Source organism: Periplaneta americana, chromosome 15 (assembly GCF_040183065.1).
Source record: "Periplaneta americana isolate PAMFEO1 chromosome 15, P.americana_PAMFEO1_priV1, whole genome shotgun sequence".
Taxonomy (NCBI): Eukaryota; Metazoa; Arthropoda; class Insecta; order Blattodea; family Blattidae; genus Periplaneta; species Periplaneta americana.
The window spans coordinates 22,359,241-22,381,850 of NC_091131.1; the positions used below are offsets into that span (position 1 = coordinate 22,359,241).

Sequence of the window (22,610 nt, forward strand, 5' to 3'; positions counted from 1 at the left end):
TGATTGGGTCTAGGCTAGCGATTTTGAGGTTAATATAGTAGTATACGATTCTACGGAATAAGAAGAGTGTAATGCTTGTTTTGTTATTTGAAGTGTTATATCAGTGAAGAAGTGTGTTGTGTCAGTGAAGTGTGTAGTGCCAGTGAAGTGTGTGTGTGTCAGTGAAGTTTTATAGTTTATAGTGGTAGTGAAAAGTATTTGAACAGTGAAAAGTTTTTGAAGCGTTAGTGAAATCAGGATAGTGTCAGTGAAATGTGTCATAGTTCCAGTGCAGTCAGTGAGTTGAGAGCGAAATAAGTGTAGTACTGAAAGGTACATGTGCAATATATGAACATATATCTTATATACCCGTAGGTTTAAGTTTCGAACTTACGGTTAAAATACAAATTAAATTTACTTTAATTAATTATATTATTTTAAGTGACTGTTTTAGGATGCTTCTTGTTAATATAATTATACTATTGCTATTATTTTATTATTGTAATATTGAGTGTAATTAGTTAACCATTGCCACCGGTTATTATCCAATTGCAGTGTGAATAAATACATACAATCATATACAAAAATAGTACATTATGCAACGAGCCTATAATGAAGGTAATTAAGAAGCGAGTATGGATATTTATGAAACGAGCGCAAGCGAGTTTCATAATTTCCATACTCGCTTCTTAATTGCCATTATAGGCGAGTTTCATACGACTTTTTATGCTCGACCATATTTCTAACTTGATATTATTAATTTTCTTTGTATCTGACCTTGACAAATGTCCCGTATGTTGTGAGATGTGCGCAGACGCGAAAGTATTGATTTTTTCCGAGGAACAGATGTTCACATTGACCTTGCTAGGCCATAAGAACCTACAGAGATAACATTGAAATTAAATTAGACATTGAAAAACGAGATGACAAATTGAATTTATTTGAATATTATTCACAATTAACGCTAATTATTATAGTAACAGAACATAACCTTCTGCGACAGTATTGGATTTCCAGCCTCCGTGACTTTTCGCTAATTCTCTTTCGATTGCATATCCGAGAATAATCGATACTTGCGGTTTTATAACGGTACAAAGCTGACCTGTCATTGGCTGAACAGTTGTAACCTGAATCGTCATTGGCTGAAAGACCTGACCTTTAATGAGTAGGTGTACTTTAATGACATGCATTAAAGGTCTGCTACCAGGTGTATAATTACTACATTTCGGCATGGTCGAGTATAAAAGATATTACAAAATGGTAAGATATTTCATAATTAAAAAAAATACGGATCCATGAATTATTTGTTTAAGATTGATTACGGTTAATGTTCATAATTATTCACGTCAAATTTGTTTGCAGATATACTAAATCTGCACTAAAATTGGCAAAATTGCAGTACACAAAATTAAGGACTCGTTCAGAACTATTTAGTATCAGAAATTGAAGACGTAGGCCTACATTTTCAATAAAACCTTTGAATAAAAATGTTTGCAAGATCACACTATTCTTTCTATCCTTCGTAATACGAGTAACTAAACAGACAACATCAAAATGTGGAAATCGTACAAACTTTGTTTAATCCATGAAAAGACGAGAATGAAGAGGGAGATGAAGGGAAGTAGCAGCAAGTAAATAAAGAAAATTTCTTGTACGTGCCATCAATTCGCTCTTTCGACAAGTCGCCAAATTACCTTCCACTTCTTCTAATGAAAACGAAATACAAGGAAGTGCTACAGTATTTATTACCACCGAGCATTCTGTCTTATGCAAACAATAACACCATTCTGAAGGTTCTGTTTGGCCAACAAGCTATACATTCTGCTGCAGTTTGTCATTACGTAAAATCTTGTAGTCATGCACCGAATGACAGATTTGTTTATTTACCATTAGTCTGCTATTAAAAACAGACTTCTGTTTGTGACAGTAACTCCGCATGCCTTAACTTTAACGATCTCACACATACACTCAATGAGCAATGTACTTTCATTTTAATGCGTTCCTGCCTTTCAAACACCTCAGCTGTTTTAATTACACGCGGTGTCCGCCACTAACACTTCAACATTCTTAGAGTAACTTATTTTTGCATTTTAGGTGAACGGTTGTGGTTCTGGACGGTATAGAAGCGGAAACTCACAAAATTGACGTGGTAATGCGCACAGGTAGGATGTTCGTACCAAAACACTAGATTCCAACGAGGAGTATAGATGTCACAGCGTCTCGCCCTGCTCCCGCTCGCTACAGACGATACGCAGTTCACATAAACAACGAATAGTATCATTCTGTGGAGCTGTATACAGTCGTGAATAGTTTGAAGAATATTGTTAATTTATAGTAATATTTTAGGTTGTGAAGAAAGTGTTATTATTGTAATATTTACGTAATGTTAATATTATGCATGATTCCAAAAAAGTAAACTAATCTGTTATTAAATAATTATGCACACAGGAGTGTGTAACACGTTTATTTTTTTCCCGGATTATTCTTCATTAAATCACAGTCTAGCATATACAGTCACGAAGCTTGAGTTGTGAGGGTGCTAGGAACAACAGACTGTGTCGGTACTATTTCGCATTGTCCAGGACCTCCTATATTACCGGACCTGACACTGGCATCCAAGATGGCGGCCGGAAGAGGGATTTCGTAGATTGCAATGAGTTAAAATAAATACGGCATCGATGAGATTATTTTAACAAAATTCTCAATGAAACAATTAATAATAAAGTTCCTTACCTACATAAATGAACATAGTACACTCAGTAACATAAAAATATCCATACATATACACCAATAATAAAAGAAAACGACTGATTAAAAGCTTCAATACGTTATTATATTTAGCCTAGGCCTATATGTTTTTATATATGAATATTGGCAATTGCCTAATTAACTCCTGTAAAATTCAGATTTGTTAGGAAATAGAAGACAGTAATACAATACTGAATAGCTGCTACTTCAGGATTTAGGAAATCTTACCTGGATTATACAAATAGATTTCATCAGCAACTGGAAATTATATAATATGGAGTCCTGTCTTCCTAGTCACTAAACTTTGTCACTGTATTCACTGAGATTGGTTAAAAATAAAACTGGATATTCACTACGTACAGTTTAACACTGTGCCCACTGATGCTAATTCAGAATGAAATGACACTATTCACTGTAGTTTCTCACTATATCCACTGATGCTGATTCAGAATGAAATTACACTATTCACTGTAGTTTCTCACTATATCCACTGATGTTGATTCAGAATGAAATGACACTATTCACTGTAGTTTCTCACTATATCCACTGATGCTGATTCAGAATGAAATGACACTATTCACTATAGTTTCTCACTATATCCACTGATGTTGATTCAGAATGAAATGACACTATTCACTGTAGTTTCTCACTATATCCACTGATGCTGATTCAGAATGAAATGACACTATTCACTGTAGTTTCTCACTATATCCACTGATGTTGATTCAGAATGAAATGACACTATTCACTGTAGTTTCTCACTATATCCACTGATGCTGATTCAGAATGAAATGACACTATTCACTGTAGTTTCTCACTATATCCACTGATGTTGATTCAGAATGAAATGACACTATTCACTGTAGTTTCTCACTATATCCACTGATGTTGATTCAGAATGAAATGACACTATTCACTGTAGTTTCTCACTTTATCCACTGATGCTGATTCAGAATGAAATGACACTATTCACTGTAGTTTCTCACTATATCCACTGATGCTGATTCAGAATGAAATGACACTATTCACTGTAGTTTCTCACTATATCCACTGATGTTGATTCAGAATGAAATGACACTATTCACTGTAGTTTCTCACTATATCCACTGATGTTGATTCAGAATGAAATGACACTATTCACTGTAGTTTCTCACTATATCCACTGATGCTGATTCAGAATGAAATGACACTATTCACTGTAGTTTCTCACTGTATCCACTGATGCTGATTCAGAATGAAATGACACTATTCACTGTAGTTTCTCACTATATCCACTGATGTTGATTCAGAATAAAATGACACTATTCACTGTAGTTTCTCACTTTATCCACTGATGCTGATTCAGAATGAAATGACACTATTCACTGTAGTTTCTCACTATATCCACTGATGCTGATTCAGAATGAAATGACACTATTCACTGTAGTTTCTCACTATATCCACTGATGTTGATTCAGAATGAAATGACACTATTCACTGTAGTTTCTCACTATATCCACTGATGCTGATTCAGAATGAAATGACACTATTCACTGTAGTTTCTCACTATATCCACTGATGTTGATTCAGAATGAAATGACACTATTCACTGTAGTTTCTCACTATATCCACTGATGCTGATTCAGAATGAAATGACACTATTCACTGTAGTTTCTCACTATATCCACTGATATTGATTCAGAATGAAATGACACTATTCACTGTAGTTTCTCACTATATCCACTGATGCTGATTCAGAATGAAATGACACTATTCACTGTAGTTTCTCACTATATCCACTGATGTTGATTCAGAATGAAATGACACTATTCACTGTAGTTTCTCACTTTATCCACTGATGCTGATTCAGAATGAAATGACACTATTCACTGTAGTTTCTCACTATATCCACTGATGTTGATTCAGAATGAAATGACACTATTCACTGTAGTTTCTCACTATATCCACTGATGCTGATTCAGAATGAAATGACACTATTCACTGTAGTTTCTCACTATATCCACTGATGCTGATTCAGAATGAAATGACACTATTCACTGTAGTTTCTCACTATATCCACTGATGCGGATTCAGAATGAAATGACACTATTCACTGTAGTTTCTCACTATATCCACTGATGTTGATTCAGAATGAAATGACACTATTCACTGTAGTTTCTCACTTTATCCACTGATGCTGATTCAGAATGAAATGACACTATTCACTGTAGTTTCTCACTATATCCACTGATGTTGATTGAGAGTGAAATGACACTATTCACTATTGCTTATCACTGTAATATCCACTTATACATAGGCCTACACAAGGGATTAGATAGGCTGTAAACTAAAAACGATGAAGAATTCACAACTTGGAGAGCACAGCACTGTAATTTATTTCTCACTGTATCCACTTATGTTGATTCAGAATGAAATGACACTATTCACTATACCTAGCTTATCACTGTAATATCCACTTATACATACACAAGGGATCATATAGGCTGTAAACTAAAAACGATGAAGAATTCACGGCTTGGAGAGCACAGCAGCCTATTTTTTGAACTTGGAACACTTTCGGTGGGTTTTATTTTTGTCTTTCAATGCCTGCTTTTCATTTCGGACCTTGCAGTAATTATTAATAAATAAGTTGGCCAAAACCTTGCTGCACTTCACTGCTAGTTTTCTTACCACTGAGTTGTTGGGATGGGGTAAAATGTTCACGATGAATGCTTCTTGTCCTCTTATCCCTTAAATCTATATCTTTTGGAAACAAAAATACATGTACAAACGGACTTTCTTTATTGTAATTCGATTTGCAACCTGGGACACTACACGTGTGAGGCGTTTTAAGAGTAACAACGTAAAACTTTCAAGCTTTGATCTCTACGAAAACAATGTATATTAATTATAATGTCACAATTATTCTATTATTATATACTAATTTATAAACCCTTCAAAGATTATACTAGAGGCAAATGATACAAGAAACACAATAAACATTCACATGAAGTACGTATACTTTCACAGTTGCGTTAACCACTCTATTGTCCACCATGTTTGTTTACTTCCGTTTACAGTGTCAGGTCCGGTAATATAGGAGTTCCTGCATTGTCTGTAATGAGGCGATATTAGCGATCCTAGTGGTTAGGAACTATCTATGGATGCATATTTACTATGTATTGAGCTTCATGACTGTAGACTATGGTTAAATGTTGATGTCTCGTGCTGTTATGCATTCGGTTGCGTTACAGTCCAAGTTCAACATCGGAATTACGATACGAACTTCCTAACTGACATTACAATAGAAATGAAAAATTTTCTTTAAAACAATTATGGGTTTAATATTATGTGCCACATACGAGATACACTATTAGATTCACAAAGTAGCTGTTAACCTGATGATAGTAAGAAATACTGTATCATATTTCAGATTTGCTCCAGTAATGTCTTGTGACGTAGAAAATATTCGTTCTGAGTACAAATACTGTTTTATTTTTCTGGATATAAAAGGAGTATTTCTTTTGATAAAATGAAAATGTTTATTGTTATTTGTTATAATGAGGTTAGAATCATAATTGTATACTATTTTGTATGTTATTTTATATGTATGGGTAAATTACTTTAGATTGAGAGTTACGAAGTTTATAGTTACAAATTATTGTTTTTTTATATTATGCCTTTTTTATTTTCTTGTTCTAAGGCCGTGGACGATTGGAGCAAATGTTTGCTTACCACCCGGCTGTACATGTTTGTCGTTCTGGTTCATTGACAACTGCGCTACTACTATTCATTCGGTAGAGATATAGTCAAAGTTCACACAACTTATTTTGGTACCAATTTCCTAGCTCTGATAATATGGTAGTGCTAATTGAATATCCCAGTCTCTGTTCGGGCCAAAAATCCTGATAAAACAGATATTTAACTCTTGTAGTGAATTTAGGTGAAGTCCGGAGGGCCTAATTAGTCAAATCCACTCTCCTCACCTCACAGAAGAAGGTATAAGAAACTACACAGAACTAATAACGAACTAAGAAGAGAGACTGATAAGGTGAAGGAAGACTGGATGAAAGAGAAATGTAAAGAAATAGAGATCTAGAGAGCAAAGGAAGATATGATTTAATGTGCCGTGAAGTAAAATGTTTGGACTTTACAAATAAGAGCAGGAAATCCATGTGGTTGATAGAAAACGAAATCGGAAATGAAATAAGAGACAAACAAGAAATACTGAACAGATGGATCAAATATGTAGAAGAATTATATGAGATAGCAAATCGTCCAGATGACTTAGCTATAGAAGACAAAGCAGCCATATCAGAAGACGAAAAAAAACTTCTATTCTAAGAGAGGAATTTGAGCTAGCGCTTAGTGAAATGAAGAATGGGAAAGCTACAGTTGATGGAATCCTCATAGAATTAGTGAAATGCTTCGGTAAAGACAAGAAGAAAATTCTATAAAAACAATATGGCAATTCTATTATAATGCAATGAAATATATTATGAGAAAGGTGAAGTTAGTGAGGTTTAAAAAGGGTGCGTCAGTTACTATGGCTATTTGCGCCCTCGAGAAAGGTGAATAAGCCTGAAAATTTCACAGAAAAAAATGTTGCTGCCAATACCGAAGAAAAATAATGCCACGAAGTAGTGAGTTCCGGATTCTCAGTCTGATATTTCACTCGGCAAAGATTCTCTTGGGAATACTGAACCGACGTTTAAATTCTAAGATGAAAGAATACTTGGAAGAAGAGCAATAAGCTGTCAGAATAAGCATGTTGAACGCCTCATGGTGTGAAAGTGACTATAAATTACGCATATTTCGTGCCACTGTGCAGGTACATTAACTTGAAGTGAACGGAACTAAAAACTCGAGTTTCACTATTACGGGTATTTACATGAATTAGTAATAAAATGACTGCATACACATTACCCTTTTAACTATAGATACCTGTTTAGAAAGATGGAGTGCCGTGGAGAACACTGTGTAGGCTACAAGAAATAATAAGACAACACCACAGTCTACTATATACAGTCGCGAAGCTCAATATGTAGTAAAAATGCAAACATGGGTAGTTGCCCACCACTAGGATCGCTACTATCGCCTCATCATCGCAGATCTCAAAGATACCTGCAAGAAATAAGTTAATATAATTTTTGTTTGTGCAAAACGAACTGAAATTTACTATAATAGCTCCACTCATTCAAGATTATAGCGATAATTAACTATGAAACCAATAAATATTAATTTGCATTTCCCTTTACAACAATAATAATGCAAATATGAATTAATGGAGTAACTTACGTGTACCGGTACTTGTAGTGTATGCTTACGTAGTTAACAAAGTGGGATGAGGTTAAGCAATAATAATCACACCAGAATTGGAAATAAAACGTGATCAATAAATTTTATTGTAACAGACTTTTTCTACGTCTCTAGTAAAGCAACAAATAAAAAAACAACAAAATTAACAGCTATAATTAAAAACATATCCTTTGAAGGAAAAAGTAGGCCTAAGCAATAATAATCTCACCAGAATTGAAAATAAAACGTGATCAATACATTTCATTAAAACAAACTTAATTTTTCTACGTCTTTAGTAAAAAACACATAAAAATAATAACAAAATTAATAGCTACAATTAAAAATATATCCTCTGAAAAAAAAAAGTAGACCTAACCTTTATTTCTCTGGAAATTTAGCAGCCTAAGTGACAGAACTTTAACCGGTATCTAATGTCCTTTCGGTTAGACTGAAACATTTCATTGTGAAATTTAAGGATATAATGTATTCTAACAGTCACAAAGAACTTCAAATTAACAGTTTTGTTTCTGCACAGTATTCTTGTGGAAATCCAGGAACCTTTCTGAATCTTTCTGAAATCGGAAAAAGGATAACTCTGCTCTCTTTCTCTTACTGTTGCTACAATTTATAGCACTACAAACGTCTCCTCCTTGTCCCATATCATTATTCCAATTATTATATTTTAGCCATTAACATTTTCATTATAACCAATACGAACATTTCACAAGCATCAATGTGAAATACGCAACGAGCTAGCACTCGATAGAAATACGACACAGTCCAAAGTCGACCATGGACAGTCTATTGTTTCTAGTTGCTAACCGCTTGGAGCGCTTTATCACGAGATTTGCAAAAAAACACCTCAAGCTTCGCGACTGTATATAGTAGACTGTGACAACACATTGCATCAACATAAAGCGAGCTGCCAGGTTTCATCATATCACAGAGCATACTGTATGAATTATAACGGCAGGCCAATAACTGAGAAATTAAAGTGACTGTGCTTGTCTTCATGCCCAGTAACTTGAATATTTTCCATCACATCGCTCGGGTCTTATTTTTCGTGGGATTCTATAGTATGGTAAGTTTGTCGACTCTTCAGCTTCTAGGCCAGCCATCGTCAACTGGCTGCATACTAGTTGGGAGCGCAGAAACGCTGGCTGAAGAGGAAGTAGTGTGCAGTGTGTCGAGCCAAGCCAACGCATCCCGTCACAGAAGCCAACTTTCTACCATAATTTCCCATGTCTTCTTCGATTGTGTTCTACACGAGCATTGACACCTAACATAAACCAGTTAGTGAGGGAAAAACGAATTAAAAAATTCAGGAAAACCAATGCTAATGATCAGCGAAAATGATTATCATTTGTTATTTATATTGTAATAAAATAATTTAGGCCTACTTCAGTCTTGTAACAGAAACGACAATATGTTTCATACTTACTTACTTACTGACTTCTAAGGAACCCGGAGGTTCATTGTCGCCCTCACATAAGCCCGCCATTGGTCCCTATCCTGAGCAAAATTAATCCATTCTCTATCATCATATCCCACCTCCCTCAAATCCATTTTAATATTATCTTCCCATCTACGTCTCGGCCTCCCTAAAGGTCTTTTTCCCGCCGGCCTCCCAACTAACACTCTATATGCATTTCTGGATTCGCCCATACGTGCTATATGCCCTGCCCATCTCAAACGTCTGGATTTAATGTTCCTAATTATGTCAGGTGAAGAATACAATGCGTGCAGTTCTGTGTTGTGTAACTTTCTCCATTCTCCTGTAACTTCATCCCTCTTAGCCCCAAATATTTTCCTAAGCACCTTATTCTCAAACACCCTTAATCTCTGTTCCTCTCAGCGTGAGAGTCCAAGTTTCACAACCATAAAGAATATGTTTCATATGTTATACATAATAACAAATAATTGGTTTTGTGATATATAGTGTTAGATAAAAAATGGAAAATTAATTTATTTTATTGACGACACTTAAACAAAGGAATAGGATGACAGGATTTAAATATTAGTAATGGATTCGATTTGTTTAATATTTTGTAACAGTGACAATGCGTTATAGGTATGTAAGTTCTCAATTATTTTAATATGAAAAAAAAAACTATTTGCTTTCAAAACAGCTGTAATACATAACGTAACAGTACAACTTGCTTGTTGTCTTAAACTAAAAAGTGATTTAAAAATCGAGGAAAACCAATGCTAACGAACAGCGAAAATAAATTTTATAATTTGTTATTTACATTGTAATAAAATAATTTAAGCCTACTTTAGTCTTGTAACAGAAACGATAATATGTTTCATATGTTATACATAATAACTAATAATTGGTTTTGTGATATATAGTGTCAGATAAAAAATGGATAATTAATTTTTTTTTATTGACGGCACTTGAACAAAGGAATAGGATGACATGATTTAAATATTACTAATGGATTCGATTTTTTTATTGGGTTATTTTACGACGCTGTATCAACATCTAAGGTTATTCAGCGTCTGAATGAAATGAAGGTGATAATGCCGGTGAAATGAATCCGGGGTCCAGCACCGAAAGTTACCCAGCATTTGCTCCTAGTGGGTTGAGGAAAAACCCCGGAAAAAACCTCAACCAGGTAACTTGCCCCGACCGGGACTCGAACCCGGGCCACCTGGTTTCGCGGCCAGACGAATGGATTCGATTTGTTTAATATTTCGTAATAGTGAAAATGTATTAGGCCTATAGGTCTATAAGGTCTCTATTACTTTAATACAAAAAAAAAAAAACTATTTACTTTCAAAACCGATACAATACATAACGGAAAAATACATATTGTTTCTTGTCTTAAACTGGAAAGTGGTTTACTTATTACACAGTTACTCTTAAAATAAATGAAGTACATGCTTCTTCCGTGTTTATTATGATTATTAGAGACTGATTAAAAGGATTGAACAAGTGAACGAACGCCACTGCCATCACCCGATTCCTTCCCCCCACCTCCTGCTGCACAGTTGATGTCTAAGGAATAGAACTGAGCTAGCGAGCAAACTGTGCCTGCACCATAATGCACTGAGATGACGACTCCTGTTCTAGTGCATAATATACAGGGGGTTTCCAGGCTGGTGTCACAAACTTTCAGGGATGATGGCGAAGGCCTCATGTATCAATTTGAGATAAGGAACCCTGGTTCGGAAATGACTGAGTCGAAACTTATAAGCAAAAATATTTATGTGGAAATGGAATTGTAATTTGCCAACACGTGCCCTCCTTCACTTAACCTTTGGAACAGCCGTGGAAAGATGGTATAGTGAGGATCACGTAAGTTCAGTTCCCAAACAGCAAATATTTCCGCCTTGTCAGTGTTGCCAACTGTTACCAGATATCACCACATGTAGTAAAATCACGATCCTATGTACTGAATGACTTCTTTACTCACCGTACTTTACCTTAATGTTGGAAGGTTATTCTAAATAGTTTCAATAATAATGAGAAATGTATTGCTATGTTCTATTCTTTTATTCCTTTACATTATTATTAGTATTAGCATTAATAGGTTACTAGACGTAAATATACAACAAAGTATAGTATATAATATTCAAGAATCAAATCTGTTCCAAGACCAATTAAATTATTGTCACTTCACTTCAAAGATTCCAGCGTACATATAATGTACTTCCTAAAGGTAGATAAATTAATAACCAACTGACTTTTGGTTGGAATTCGAATGAACTTCTGATTATCTTTTGAAATTAGTAAGGAAATGGATAATACAACTAGGCTAAAACTGAAATAATAATAAATCAACTTACAAAAATAATTTTGGTCCTTAAAAGCCATAAGTAATTTCACTTCTAGATACCTTTTTAAAGATTTCATTTGTTTGTAAATTGCTTAATAATGTTACACTTACACTTATTATTTCTGGAACTCCACGTCTGTCATTGAAAAAATGTATGATACATAACTGTGAAGTCTCTTTTTGGCTCTTGTGTCCTAAATTTAAATAAGAAAAAACAAATGATTCAAGAAATGTGAGCTGGTGAAAATTAAATACTCAATTAATAAAATAATTACTACCAAAAGAGTATTTTATTAATTCTATACAAAAGATGGATTACACAGAACAGATGGCCAGAAATCATAGATTTATACACAACATACAGCATGAAACGATCATCAAAAAATGCTTTTTGTACACAATAACATCTTTCAAACGAAGTGAAATAGCCAATAAGTTCAATAAATATTATGCTAATAAGTAATAACTATAATTAATAATTATCTACAAGCTGTAAAAGGGAATAAAATAGTATATTGTTGAAATTAGGGGGTATGGTTTATTACGTGTATTTATAATTTTAATTACTTTTTCTACATTTAATTATATTTTAATTTCTATTAGATTAGTTGGTGGTGTGGGTGTTAGTTTTATCTGTGTACGTCAGACTATTAAGGAAAAACTGAAAGAAATATTAAATCTACAATCTACTTTATATAACAATATTTAATCAAGAACTGAATATTACTATTCATTTAATAACATAAGACCCAAAACATCTCCAAGTCCAGACAATACACATGCTGATTTTCTTAAATATGTTGGCAAACAAGCAAACTCACTACTTTTATTTTGTAATCTCAACTAAAATACAATATCTGTCTGGAGAAAATCTATCATAACATCAATTTTGAAAAGCAATTATTCAACTAATATCTTTTCGAGTTATCGACAGATACCACTTACCAGTATGATAGCCAAAATTATGGAAGAGATGATTTCATAGATTGAATTGGTTCCTGGAATCTAGTAACTAACTTTCATCTTATTGAGTTGACTTTAGAAAATTACATTCAACAAATGGACAGATTTTAAATTTTAGTGAAGATATTAAAGATATTTTAAACAGAAAACAAAACACCTTAGCAATTTTAATTTATTTTCAAGGATCATATGGCTCTGTAAATATAAATCACTTAAGAAATTGCAAACTTAGGGTGTCCATGATAAAGTGTTACATTGGGTCAGTGACTTGATTATTTGATTCATTGTCACAAATATGTAAATAGAGACAGATTCATCTGGGCTTCCCACATTGTTGTTTTCAGGAATACATTTTCCAATATTAATGTCGATGGTCTAACTAAAGAAATAGGTCTTATGATAATCTCATCATTTGCAGATAATATGGTTGTCTAGAACAAAAAATCACAGTCCACAAATATTAATAAACTGAGCCAAAATCCCAACAGACTTTTTGACTCTACTTGGAGAACTCAAACTTGCTCAATCAAGGGAAACTTTACTAATAAAACACAATCCCAAGTTATTTCAAAATGAATAGTATATAAGTTAACTTTAACAGATGATGTTAAGAAATGTGATACTTCTCCAGACATTTTAAAAATCATTAGAAACGATTAATGATCTGGTCAGTGAGTGACTACATACAGTATTTTTTATAGATGGATCCTGTTTACCAAGCCATAGATGTAGTGGTGTTGTAGTACAATACCAGTATATTCCCTTTTACAGGGAATTATATTCAAACACTTGTTTGCCCCATTTTAACCGTGACAATGCTTTTTAGTTTTTTAAACTTTCTGGTTATTGTATTGTGTTTGTGTTTAGTGAAAGATTTTAGATAAGGGTGCAAATAGCCATAGTAGCTGACGCTCCCTTTTTAAACGCCACTAACTAACTAACTAACTAACTAACTAACTAACTAACTAACTAACTAACTAACTAACTAACTAACTAACTAACTAACTAACTTCAAACACTGACTAATTTTGATAGTGAAAATTTAGATACACTTTTAAGCTTACAAAATCTCCAGTATCAACTTCATAAATCTGAGAAGGCTGTCATACTATCAGACTCAAAATCAGATATTCTTGCTGCAGTATTGGACGTAACAGCATGAAATCTCAATATTTTACAGTGTTTTAATATTTTAAGCAAAATGGTCTAATTACATTGACGACTGGTACTTCTGTGGATCCATGAACTTTATGGAGTGGGAGGTAATGAGGTAATTGAAAGGTAGCAAAATTACTGTAAGGTTATCTATACCTGCATCTTACCACACTGTTAAAAGAATAACAAGATCAGAACATGACAATGTGGTAACAAAAATCGGAATGATTCTAAAGCAAATGAAAAAATTGCAATAGGCCATCCGGCATCCGCTCCACGATGGAGGAAAATTCTCAGAAGAAACCAACTAATCAGACCAAATGGGGGATCCAAACTACCCTCGAGTGCAGCTCTGAATTTTCAGGCCAACGAGTCTACCAACTAAGCTACATTGGTGGCTCCACTAAAAATATGAAGTACATGGCACTCAGATTATTAAATTGACAAACCTAAACAATTATTCATCAGTTAAGCTATAAAATATAATACATAGCAAGCAAGTTAATTCAATTTAAAAGTATAAACAATTCAATCAGTTGAAATATACAGAAATTGATAATAAATATCATGCAAATTACTTCACATTACAAGCATAAACAATTCATCACTTGTGGTATACAGCCTACTATTTAATTTATAGCACATACAATTCATCAGTTAAGCTATAGGCCTACAGTCTACTATTGAATTTACAGCATATATAATTCATCAATTAAGCGAAACAAAAATATAGTACAATACATAGTAAAAAATAATACACCTAATTTAATAACTGAACTTCTATGAAAATCTACAGTGGCAGTACTCATATTATCACAGGCCATGATTGTCTCAAATATTTACAAAGAACTGATATTTCAGAATCTCCCCATGCCATTTCTGAAATCTCAATGAAGATATGGATCATTGTCTTGACTGTTTAACTTTACACAGCTTTCAATCATCTGGTTAAATATTGGAGTGCAAGATAACAAATGACATCAACTGCTGAACACTTGGTATCAATCAACCAACAACTTCATTAGATTAAAGGGGAAAAAAAAAACTGAAAGAATTAATTGTATATAGACACAACACATAAGACAAGGCCGCTTCAGAACAGTAATTGGCAAGGCTCTGTTGTTTTAGGATTCTTATGTAGATTCAATTTCACCTGAAAGAAAAAAGTAGCATCTATAAGTATGCCTAATTATGAGAAATAAGAGAAACGGTTGCAATAGTAGTAGTAGTAGTAGTAGTAGTAATGATAATAATAATAATAATAATAATAATAACTGCAAAGTATGGAAATTAATATTGAAATATAATATCAAAAGGTGATTTCACACCATCAACTCTTATCATTTAGTACAACAAATCTATTATATTCAGTTGCAATCACCAGTAGCTGTTCTTTCCTCCATTTTGTTGTTGGCTGATTTTTCACAAGTCTGCTATGATATGCAGCACTATCCATGACAATAACGCATTGCCCTAATGTTCTCAGGTCAACAACTGTGTTTGCACCCACTTCTCAACTACAGGGCTATTCATAGCACTATGGTAGTCCTGACTTTTCTTTCAATTGCATGAAAAAATTAAATCAGCACCTGCAATAAAAATTATACAGCATTTAAATAAAGAAAATAAAACATAACATAACATGAGATCCTCTTTGGTGAAAGGCTTTCCCACGTTTTTATTTAGTCACCAATTTTTATATTTTTGTACCCTGATTTAAAAAATTACTCTTGCCAAATTTATGTAAAATATAAATCAATATAACTTACCGAGTATAAATCCACCTTTCGTTCCGGCATCTAATCTTCCACCCTCATTTGTTGGTCTATGAATAACACCATTCATGTCACTGGAAACTTCACCTGGTTTATTTCATGAATAAGTGGGTGATCCTACTTAAAAAAAACAGAGAGAGACAAGCAATTCACATTGACACTCTAAGAGACACAAAAATTTTAAAGACAGGAAAACCGTTCAAGAATTTTATAACTAACCTCTAGTTATAATATGAAACTATTAATTGCAAAACATGTTGTTCCCACTTGAATTCATTACTAGTAGCCTATATTAATTGCAATTTCATATTCCACATAAGTGTTAACCTATTTGTTAGTAAAAAATTCAATCACTCAATGTCTCACAATACATTGAAATTTACCATTCATAAAAATCCAAGTCTCATCCAAGAATACTACGGGTTTAGGGTTCTCACGCTCCACATTTCTTATATATTCTCTTAAAAACGAATAACATCACTTTCTCGTACATGTGTATAAGGATCCCCTTTGCTCCATAGAAATTTCATCTCTTTCAAAATTTTTTTCACCGATGATAAGGATACTCTAAATAAATATGTTTCATAATCATCATTCATATTTTCCAGAACTTTTGCTGCTGTTAGTACTTCCCCTGTAACAGTAAATGAAAATTATGCCATATTTTTATACATATGACTAATATCAGAATTACATTGCATAAATCAACACAATAATTCCTGTAACTTCCCTACCTTTATGTAACTTGTCATAAATAAATCTCGCAATTGCATCTTTCGTAAAATCATCAGCATCAGTCACTGGATGTTTACGTAGTCTATGTTTTCCTGGTGTCACAAGTGGGGTCCCCTTCTGTGAATTTCTCACATTCGTGGCTGTAGTAAAACCAAGCTGTAATAACAAACAATAACATAACACTTCTAAAAATTGTTATATCATAAAATTCATGCATGATACCAACATTTGCAGCTATATGAATAGAATATGATCAATATGTCAGGTTGGGTCTACGATAGGTTTAAGTAGGCTAATATTTAGGTAATTCTCCAGAAAAGCTACATCAAAGAAGGCATAATTTTATTTTGTTTAATTGATTTCTGTGATATTTACATAGTGATGAACACGTGGTTTTAGTGCACAGCCACAAATACTTTCAGCACAAAAATCCTTTGACACTTACCTGTATATTCTAATGCATTGTTGTAGTCCCTCCCTCAAACTTGTTACTAATTACCAATATAACATGCGAGAGGTCCATGACGAAGAGAAATGGTTAGTTTCCCAGTAGTGCGTCCTCGTCCTCTCGAGTGTTATATCTTAACAAGTACTTTGGGTGGGGTAGCTTTTCTGAAGAAACACCATATTTAATATTACTTAGACCAGTCATGAATAAATTATTCAGCCAGAGTCAACGTTCCTATGCTTTATAGAGTATGTTATATAGTTATTATATAAAACTGAATTATTTTTAAGCACCATAACAGGCCAACATTCATGTAATATTTGCTGCAATATCAAGTTAATAATTACAATATGACTTGTAATTTCTTCGGCCGATGTGGCATGTAAATTGTGATCTGAACGGTTAATTTAATACTAAAAGAGAAAACTGGAAATTTACTTTCGTGCTGTTTGATTATTTGTTCGTCTAATTTGTAAATGTATTTAAGCTATCACCTACTGCAGTATTACAGTATCTTAAATGTATTTAGTTTGGCAATATGAAAATCACTGACTTGATTAAACATCTAGGCCTAACTTAAAAATTTGTTTTGTTTGACCACAATCATGAAATTATTAGTGCAAACTCCTAAAACTGAATACCACTTTGAAATGTATGCTTAAGAATACTTACTCCTAATAATTTTCCTATTCTGGTTGTAATTGCTGTCTCCGTTAGCATAATTCCTTCTTCATTATCTTCTTTCTTCAACTCATTATACACGTGAACTACAGATTTCTGAAGCGTACTCTGAATGCCACACATTTTCTTCCTTGGAGGAGTCACTGCAACACTATTTCATTTTTTTGACATAGTAATAAAAATCTAAACACGAAAGAAATTCATTAAAATTTGAAATAATATTTCTATCCATTACCCACGTGCATTATCACGCCCAAGTATATTATATTTATTCGTACTTATCTGACTATTCTTGAATTATAACCACAACGCAACACATAAAATAACTATTATGTATTAATATTAATACTAATATTAATTAATTATTAATAAGTTCGAATTTCACTATCTTCCAGTAACCGGCTGAGAAATCTAGTACAATTTTAATTTCATGGAACTCCAGTACCGGCAAATATTGTCGATATTTGCCTCAGCTGCCAACATACCAGTTACAAAATCACTACCATTTATAGTATTTGTCAGTATCGAAATTCGAAACGAAGTTGGCAAAAGAAAATTCAACCTTCAAACTAGAAAATCACCATAATCCACTAGCATTTGTAGTAATGGGGGAAAAATGGTTAGGTTTCACCCTTAGGGTATCAAGTTACCTGGTCTTCCCTATATGTGTCGGATATCTCCTACGTGGGTACTTGTCCCGATACAATCTGTGAGCTTGTCTACTGTTCCCATTGGCTCATCCGTATTCGAAAATCAGGTCTACTTATTCCGCTCTCGTGTAGAGTCTGTATGATGTATCTTGTCTCACTGTGAAAAGAGAGAGAAAGGAGATATGTCTTACTTCGTCTGTATTGTTATGGCGATGGAGGAGTGAAGCGATGCCGTCCATCCATCCAGTGGCGGAAGGGACCAGCTATACATTCTGTAGCGCAAAATAAAATTACAAAATATCTCTCTTCGTACTGTGTAGTTCCGTCACTGAGCTTGTCTTTCAAGAAATTGAGTTCCGGTAGCCTGTACAATAACAAGGTTTTGAAAGGAATCCTGAAAATTTACAACCCTCCTATAATCATTTGAAGGGACTTGGTTTTATTGCTACTGAGACAAGATAAACCTTACCAGATATACTCCTCCATTTCACTAGGACTGATCGACTGGACACTGCAACTTGTACACACATACACTGCTGTCTACAGACGTGTACATCAGGACCGACCATGTCCGTTACACATTACGCTATCTGCATTGCTTTAGTGTAGTTTCCTGTCCCCACCCCTCAGACAGCGCACTGAATGGAATGTACTGTAAGTAGACAATGTAAACGTCAGATGAATACAGTATGTGTAAGATGTACAGATAAATACATATAAATAAGGTGTACAGAGGAATAAAATTATTTAATTTCCACACAACTATTTTTGCTTGTAACTTTCGATTCGGTCATTTCCGGATCAGGGTTGCTTATCTCAAATTGATACATGTGCCCTTCGCCATCATCCCTGAAAGTTTGTAACACTAGCCCGGAAACACCCTGTATAAGTACACATTTCGGAAATTTTAAGTGCATACTTTAGGATTTTAGTGCATATAAATCTCAACACTATTACTCACACGAATGCAGAGACATTGTAGAAGAACTAAACATCCTTTTTGTTAGAAAGGAAAATGAACTGCTATAAGTATCACGGAAATGAACGGTACCAGCAATTTTCATCTAGAAAGTCTAATCTTGGCATTGCGACGACTGTCCTGTAATCCCATTGTTCCCAACACAATAGTATTGACGTTGTACGTTTTCCGGTGAATGTGAAAGGTTCGGCATACACTGCGAGTCCTTCATTGTGACCTTAAACTTGAAATTTCCTTTCACTCATTTAGACAAGCCGTCCTTTCAACGCGACAATGTCACACATAATGGAGGCCGAACGAATAATTTGATCTGCTGGGTATGGTATGTGCTCAAAGGAATCGGTTTTTTTATTGGGTTATTTTACGACGCTGTATCAACATGTAGGTTATTTAGCGTCTGAATGAAATGAAGGTGATAATGCCGGTGAAATGAGTCCGGGGTCCAGCACCGAAAGTTACCCAGCATTTGTTCGTATTGGATTGAGGGAAAACCCCGGAAAAAACCTCAACCAGGTAACTTGCCCCGACCGGGATTCGAACCCGGGCCACCTGGTTTCGCAGCCAGACGCGCTGACCGTTACTCCACAGGTGTGGACGAAATCGGGTTTGATCCTGAGGAGGGGTTCCCTCTTGCTCGTAGCTTTGCGTGCAGATAGAGCATTCAAATATGTAACACAGTCATAAAATAAATATTACTGATCAAGTTATCACTTCTAACTATCTTGTTACAAATAAGCATTAATTATAATCTATACTAATAATAAATCTGTAGCCGAAATTTTTCTGGTAATTTTCGATTTTCCAAAAATGATTGGTGTTAATATGTATAATTAACCATCCTGAGACCTGAATTTTTTGTTTGTATGTCTGTCTGTCTGTCTGTCTATCTGTATGTTTGTTATCTATTCACGCGATAATGGCTGAGCGGATTTCGATGAAAATTGGAATATAAATTAAGTTCGTTGTAAGTTAGATTTTAGGCTATATGGCATTCAAAATACTTTATTTAAAAGGGAGGTTATAAGGGGGTCTGAATTAAATAAACCGAAATATCTCACTTATTATTGATTTTTTTTTTAATGTTACATAACAAAAGTTTATTTAAAAATGATTTCCGATACGTTTCATTCCAAGCAAAATTCTGATGGGATCAAATTGCACCAAAAACAGATGTTCTCTGAATCAAATGATCATATTTTAATTATTTACATGTAATAACAATTAAGAAACATGTTTAAGGAATTATCATTGCACTAAATGAGTGGTCTCTGGACCAAAATGATCGCATTTTAATTATTTAAATACAATTTAAATTAAGTGACATATTAAACGATTTATCCTTCTATCAAACACAAATGTTCCCTGGACCAGATGTCCTATTTTAATTATGTAATTACTTTATATTTATTTCTAACAAGTGCAGAGGAGCGCACGGGTACGGCTAGTAATTGATATGGGAGGGGAAACTGGTTAAAACAACCGCGAATATTAGGTAGGATTAAGAGATGTTTCGAGAATGAAACAGCATATGCAAGGAATGGAGTGTCTTTACATATTATTTCGAAACCTGTATTTCGATAGAAGAATGAAACGAGATTAAAATATGAGGAGATGAGGTTTCCAAGAAGAGTAGGGTTCTCTCTTGACTAACACAAGTACACCGAAGAGGTAAATACGTAACAAGCAATTAAAAAAAAATACAAGACAATAGAATGAAGGTTTTCAGAAAATGTCAAGAGAAAGATCGCATCATAAAAATTCAATATGGACTGTATAAAACAAAAAAACAAGAAGTCCATTAAAGCGACAGGAGATAATTGAAATAAAAAGAGTTTATTACGGTTTTTCTCATATTTGCCTCCTTTCTGAATTGAAAATAGTGTCATGTCAAACATTTCATAGCGTTGAAACAGAGCTTCCGGGCTAAGATGCCGTGGTCTACTGGTGCTGACGTTACCAGACGTTTCGTCTACTTCTACGGCAGACATCTTCAGTGGTTAGGTATCCTCGGTCGAAGTCTTCTGCTCGGGATACCTGTAGCAACTAGAGATGGCCGATATTTCACAAACCGATATTTTGTCACAGGTATTTTTTTGTCACAGATAAACCTGTGACTGATGATGCGAAATATCTGTGACAAAATATCGCTATCGAAATCTGCTCCGTATTCAGTACTCTGTGACTGTTGCAACGTCTGCGACTGATATTTTCTCCTCTACGTCGTGGGTTTGCGCATGTGCATGATACAATAACAGCAATCGGGCGGTGGTATTTGATTATTTTTTCGTGATATTTTGTTCAATATTATTTTTTTCAAAGTGATGATGTGTTGCAAAGTTATTATCGGCATTATAATAATACAATCATGAATTTAACATTTTGTTTTCATATTAAGTCTATATGTTTTATAAATATTTTATATATTCCCCCGAGATCTTCACATTTTCATATTACTGTGAATATATATTAATGTATAAGTATTTTCCACTCAATTTTTACGCAGTAACAATATTTTTTTTAGTTATACTATTAATTACAAACAGAATAGTTACAGGAGCGTACATTATTTTAATAACTTTACATGTACTTCTGTCATTTATGTATGATCCAGTTTTAATGTATAGCTCAAACACGAACAGTGCAGGGTAGTATTCATTAAAATAATTAAACTTAAAATAAAATTATTTGTAATAAGTTCATTACCGGTATGTTTATGGTTATTAACTCTTAGGAAATCGCACAGTGCTTTCTAACATTGGTACTCGTGTGGGGTGTTATTTTACCCAATGAATAGGCCTAATCAATGTTCTAAACTTGACATTTAGTGATATTTATCTAGATATTGTTAAAATCATCAACTTGCAAGTAATTTTCAACTTTTAAATATAATAATATGGGGTATTAGCAAAAATTGTCGATTTTATAAATTCCAAAAAGATCTGACATCTAGCAGACACTGCTCCAACAAATCGTTCTCATTGCCCTTGCACACTTTTAAAATAGACCTACACTTACACATAAATGGGATAATTAATTACATTTGAAAATAAGGGGTATCAAACGTAAATCATGTTAGTTCATTCCGTATCACTGAACGTTATGCTCTTCCGAACTTTCGAAGCATTTCTCACAAGCCGACAACAGCACCTATAGAATTAAAACCGAACGAGATAAAACTTATTTGGCTAAACTAACCTTGAGGTAGTTTCCTTCGTATTACCCTTATACACCTTGCATATACGAATCTGTGACAGGTTAGGTTTGGTTAGTTTAGGCTTTGTTATGCCTTAGATATACGATCAACTGCATCTGCACAAACAATCAAATTCGACGATTTTCACTTCCGAAATCACCGAAACTACCTCAGCGCTAGTTTAACCTGAGCAACTGTCTCTCCACAAAAAAATTCCTTATAAATGCAATGATTTTCACATCCGA

At 34.0% G+C, this 22,610-nt stretch overlaps 1 long non-coding RNA gene across 2 annotated transcripts; it reads right to left on the reverse strand.

Moving 5' to 3' along the window:
* Positions 1 to 12,413: 12,413 nt before the first annotated feature.
* Positions 12,414 to 18,205, reverse strand: LOC138714728 (uncharacterized). Of its 2 annotated transcripts, none has more exons than XR_011336066.1 (6): positions 17,535 to 18,205; positions 16,414 to 16,554; positions 16,063 to 16,313; positions 15,674 to 15,799; positions 15,286 to 15,493; positions 12,414 to 15,057 (listed from the first exon to the last, which is right to left on the reverse strand). It is a non-coding gene; the product is annotated as an uncharacterized lncRNA (long non-coding RNA). The 2 variants fall into 2 exon arrangements; XR_011336068.1 differs by having other exon boundaries at positions 16,414 to 16,570.
* Positions 18,206 to 22,610: the final 4,405 nt, after the last annotated feature.